Here is a 6,000-nt window from a genome sequence, read left to right on the forward strand (position 1 = left end):
CCCTGAGTCCACAGGCTGAAGCCTTGGATTTTGTAACCACAATCCCTATCCCTTCTGGCCACTTGTGTCAATCTTCCCTATTCACCAACCTTAATGACCACCTTACCTTTTCTCATTTTTTTTTCATAGCTAAGAAATACCAGACCAAGCAATAAAATAAACCCTCCTTTCTCTGTGTCTTTGCATCATTTATGTAACAGTTTTCCAAACACCGCTTTTGAGCCTGCAGCCATCACTGCAAACAAAAAAACAAACAAAACCCGGCATCCCAACCGCCAGTTAAGAGGCTATTCCAACACTAATTGTTCTCCAACTTTAATGTTAGAGAGAGATCTTGTCAAAATGCAGAAACGGGCTGGCGTGGTGGTGCAGCACATTACGTTGTTATTTGTGATGTGACTAGCCCATATCAGGGTACCCATTTGAGTACCAGCTACTCTGATTCTGTGCCAGCTTCTGAGTAAAGCAGTGGAAAATGGTCCAAGGACTTGGATCCCTATCACACACTTAGGAGATCCAGATGGAATTTTTTCGGCTCCTGACATTAGCCTGGCACAGCCCTGGCCAATGTAGCCATTTGGAGAGTGAACCAGTTGATCTCTCTTTCTGTCACTCTGCCTTTCAAATAAATATTTAAAATAAATTGCAGAAATTGATTAATTGATTATACTTGCCTGAGGTGGGGCTAAAGTCTATATTTTTAGTAAGTTTCTGACTGCAGCTGATGCTACTGGATTGAGTGCCACATTTTTCCCCCTTAATATTGGTGTATTCATTTGAAAGGCAGAGTTACAGAGAGAGAGAAAGAGAGAGAGAGAGAGAGAGAGAGAGAGAGAGTGAGTTAGAGTTCTTCCAACTGCTTGTTTACTCCCCCAATGGCTGCCTGCCGGAGTCCAGCTCCAGCCGAGTTCGGAGCTCGGGAAGGGTGCGTGGAGTCCGCGATAAAGAAAGACACAGACACAGACACTTGATGCATTCTCACCACAGCCCCAGAAAAAGCTGTCCTTTTTATTTTCTCAAAACCCCTCTCAAGCTTCTACACAAACAACTAATTGTTCTATTTTTTACTTCAAGACTAAGGGGGCATGTACAGACGTTTGGTCACTCCGTCTGCACTTCAGGGCTAAGCAGGTGCATCTAAAGATAATTCTGCAAAATACTGTATTCATATTCTTCAAAGCAAGCCATTATTTACTCTTCAACAGTAGCCGTGGAGCGTCAGCCAGGACTCCAAGGCCAAGGCACATGCAATCACCTGCTAATCAGTAGTACTTTCTCACCACATTTCTACTTCTACATTTTACCCATCATTTAATGGGAAAATAAGTTACAAGGGGAAAAAACCTAAAATCCAAAACCGAAATTTCAAATATAAAATCCTCCTACAACTACAGACTCCATAACCCCATAAACAATGTGACAATAATCAAAAGCATTTTTCTTTAATAAAAGCATCTTTAATTCCTCTAGCTAAAAATTATAGAAGCGGCTAAAACAGTTACATTTTCTATGCTCCAAAAAAAAAAAAAAAAAACCACTGCGAAGACAGGCTAGCCTTTGAGATAACAATAACTATAGTTATTGCCATAGCAGTTTCAGCTCTCACTCCCATCACTTCCATTACTTTGTAAAATTCTTATTAAGCCATTTCCCAGAAAGCATGCTATATGTCTGGGCCCGATTTCAGAGCAATGGGTAGGTACAGAATAAGATGTCCTGAAATAGCATGGGTTTAATTGTACTCCTGTGTGCAGTTAAAGGCCCACTCACCAAGATATTATCAATAGCATTAACTCTCAAGCTCACGTTGGTGATAAAAGCCATCCCACAGGGGCAAACAATGCCTCAATAGATTACAGAATTCTTAGTGGGGTGCTTGAGTGTCCATGCAAAAAGGTGGTGAAACTGTGTCAAGGTGGTCAGAGAGAAATCCACTGGGCCTTGCCTAACAGCTGGAAACTCCCCCGGGCCCTGCCACACAGGGGAGCTGTTCTCTTCACACCTTGTGCCATCCACACCTACTGCACGGACCCCAGCAGCTGCCAAAGTTAGGAACCTGAAACTCCATTAGAGCCACTCACTCCAGTGCCTGTCCGAGGCCCAAGCACTTGGGTCATCCTGCACAGCCTGTCCAGATGCATTAACAGGGAGATGGATCAGAAGTTGAGCCTTCTGGACTCTAACCAGCAGTCTTATGGAATGCTAGCTTCACAAATGGAGGGGTTAACCCACTTGGCCACAGGGCTGGCCCTTGAAGGCTGCACTTTCAATAGAAAAATGTGACACTCTCCAGCCCGAATCAAGTTGATGCATTGAATTATAAGAAATAGATGTGTGCCATAAGCTTGGTGGGGAGGTGCTACTCAGCAAAACCTAGCAGACATATAGAGGTGATAAGAGCTTAGGCAAAATGTCACAGAGAAGCAAGACTCTATTGGCCCTTCCACAAAGCCGTTGCTTGGGCTGGGGTTGGGCAAAGGGGGACTGAAAAGTCTATGGGCTCTATAGCAGAACGCACCTGTGCTCTTCTTCCTGGCAATAAGTTGGGGCAGAGCACAGTCAAGAAGGAAAGGTTGAATGGCTAATCTTGACAATAATGGTAAGGGGCACTGTCCAAGCCTCCAGGGGGCACCAGAGCAGCTTGGAACCAGCAGAATGGTTAGAGTGGTAACAACATCTTGGGGGAACAACTATGTGATCAAAATCCAGCGATCCAAAGGCTCCCAGATCAACTGTATATTCCTGGCAGCAGATAAACCCAGGGAATGAATAAGATAAAACATCCAAAAATTGTTTTCCATTAAATGATTCCCATCATACCTGTTAATGAATGTGTAATACATTCTTTTTCTCTCTAGAACAATAGAGTAGGCCCCGGACTCTCCTATCATCAGTTACTTTCCTTCCCCCTATTTATTCAACCATACCTTCTCCACCAGATTGCTTCCAATGATGGGAAAATTAAGCACGGTTAAGTACTTTCTCCATCTCCTTTTAAGGCCCTTGTAATTTGCTGCCTCTTGTAGCATAGCCACCACTTACATGCAGTACCTTTGCAGGAGTGAGAGGGTATTCCCTCCAGATTGCAATAAGAGAGGTAATAACATTGAAATAAGCATTAGGAACAGCAAGCATATACCGTAGCAATTCAGGTACTGCTTGAGATGTCTGCACTGTTTCAGAGCACCAGGGTTCAGTTCCTGGCTCTCCTCCCCACTCCAGCTTTCTGCTAAGGCACACCCTGCCACCATTGTGGCAGACATGTGTTGAGTTCCCAGCTCCCAGCTTTAGTGTGGTGCAGCTCCTGCTGTTGCAAGCATTTGGTGAATGAGATAGCAGATTCGAGATTTTTCTGTCTGACTCTGTCTCTTCCTCTGTGTGTATATACCTACCTTTCATAATTAATTAATCAATTAATTAAAATAGAGAGGTATTGTGAGCTACTGTTGAAGGACACCCATTTAACATGAGGATGTGCGCATGCCTCCAGGTTTGGCTCTAGTACTTTTTCTTCTCACTCTCTGGCCTCTCCAGTGATTCCAGATGAGCATTTCTGCTCCAGGCTCATCCTTTGTTTTCAAAGCCTAGAAATCCAAGTTGGCTTGTCTTCTTGGTTCCCACAAACCCATCTTAATTTTAGTATGTGACTTGCAAAAACAATCTATTTATTTAGAAACTATTTATTTTTAAATACTTGTTTTCATTTATTTGAGAATTACAGAGAGAGAAGGAAGGAGAGATCTTCTCTACACTGGTTCATTCCCCAAATGACTGCAATGGCTGGGCTGGACTGGGCCAAAGCCAGGAGCCAGGAGCTTCTTCTGGGTCTCACACGTTGGTGCAGGGTCCCAAGGATTCAGATTATCTTCTGCTGCCTTCCTAAGTGCATTAGCATAGAGCTGGATTGGAAGTAAAGCAACCAAGACTTGAACTGATACCCATATGGGATGCTGGTGTCACAGGTGGCCTTTTTACATGCTATGCCTAGTGTTGGCCCCTCAAGCTTCATTCGTGACTCCAGCTTTCTGCTAATGCAGACGATATGAAGCAGCAATGATGGCCCAAATGGTTGAGTTTCTGCCACTCATCTTGGGGATCTTCCTTGAGTTTCCAGCTCCTGCCTTGATCCCAGCTGGGGGCAATTGCAGGCATTTTGGAAGTAAGCCAGTGGATGGGAATTTTTTCTCTCTCTCTTCCATTCAAATTAAAAGAAAAAAAAACCTTCTGTTTCAACAGTTACTTATTTCATGCCATCTCTAATCATATATATACATATCACATATATACATATATACTCTATAACTTCCTTTTATTTCTTGGAACATCCATCGTGTCTGCAATTAATATTGAGTTGGTGATATTAGTCAATACATTAAAGACTTGCCTATTTTACTAGTAGAAATGAAGAACTTTGATTTATTGATACATTGCCATTTTTATTTTTATTTGAGAGAGAGAGAACTCTCATTTACTGGCTCACCCCCACCCTACCCCAAATGCCTACAACAGTCAGGACTGGGCTGAAGCCAAAGCCAGGAACGAAGAACTCAATTCAAATCTGTCACATGGGTGGTAGGGACCTAACTATTTGAGCCATCGCTGCTGCTTCCCAGTGTTTGCATTAACAGAAAGCTGGAGTCTGGAGAGGAGGGACTCTATTATATTAGATCTGGACCTCTTAACCAATATTTTAACTGTTAGGCCAAATGCCAACCTCTATTATTTTTCTTTTTAATCTCATTAATTTCTGTCTTAATCTTTATTATTTCCTTCTTGTGCCTTCATTTGTTTACTTTGTTGCTCCTTTTGTAGTGTTTCAGGTTGGAAACTTATTTTGTCATTTTAATTGATATTCATATAACGTATCTTTTTTTAATATTAGTTAAGCATATAAAGTCTCTTCTTATAACTTGAACTAGATCCCATGGATTCTGAGATGTAAAGCAGGTGTGAGTTCTGGCTACATGGCTTCCAATCAAGTTTCCTGCTGATGTGTCTGGGAAATTAGTAAGGGATGGCCTAGGTACTTGGGCCCCTGCCACCCACATGGGACGCTCAAATGGAGTTCTTGGCTCCTGGCTTCAGCTTGGCCCAGTTCTGGCTGTTGTGGACTTTTGAAGAGTGAATGAATGGATGTAACATATCTGTGTGTCTGTGTCTCCTCTCTATTATTGTCTTTCAAATGAAAATCTGCTTTAAAAACAAATAAAAACACTATTGGCACCATAACAAATTATCATGAACTGCATGGCTTAAATGATAAATATTGAGAGCCAGTGTTTGGTGCAGCAGGTTAATCCGCTCACGGCAACATTGGTATCCCATGTCAGTGCTGGATTGAGCCCTGGGTGCTCTACTTCTGATCCAGCTCCATACTAATGTGCCTGGGAAAGCAGCAGATGGCCCAAGTACTTGCACCCCTGTCACGCATGTGAGAAACCTAGATGGAGTTCTAGGCTCCTGGCCATGGGCTGACTTAGCCATGGCCATTGTGAATACTTAGGGAGTGAACCAGTGAGTCAGAGATCTCTCTGGTTCTCTCTCCCTCCCTCTCGCACTTTGCCTTTCAAATAGACAATTAAAACTCTTTTAAGGTAATGAGTTAATTATCTGATAGTTCTGGGAGCATTAGTCTGACATCGGTCTCACCAACCCAAAACCATCATGTCAGAAGCCTGTGTCCTTTCCTGAGTGCTCTAAAAAAACCTAGATTCTTTTGGAAGAGTGTCTGTTTTCTTAATTTTCCCAGATTCTAGCAGACACCTATATTCCTTGGGTGCTGATCTGCTTTCTATATCTTCAAAGTCATATATTTCTGAGCCTTCTTCCATCAAGTGTGTCTCTGAATATTTTCTTGGAAGGACTCTTTTTTTTAAATTTATTTTTTATTTTTATTTTTATATTTATTTGTTTATTTATTTATTTTTATTGATTACATTGCTTTATGTGACACAGTTTTATAGGCACTGGGATTCCCCCCTCCCATCCCCATAACCCGCC

The sequence above is a fragment of the Ochotona curzoniae genome, unplaced genomic scaffold, assembly GCF_017591425.1.
Source record: "Ochotona curzoniae isolate NIBS_2020 unplaced genomic scaffold, NIBS_Ocur_1.0 contig_1274, whole genome shotgun sequence".
NCBI classification, from domain to species: domain Eukaryota; kingdom Metazoa; phylum Chordata; class Mammalia; order Lagomorpha; family Ochotonidae; genus Ochotona; species Ochotona curzoniae.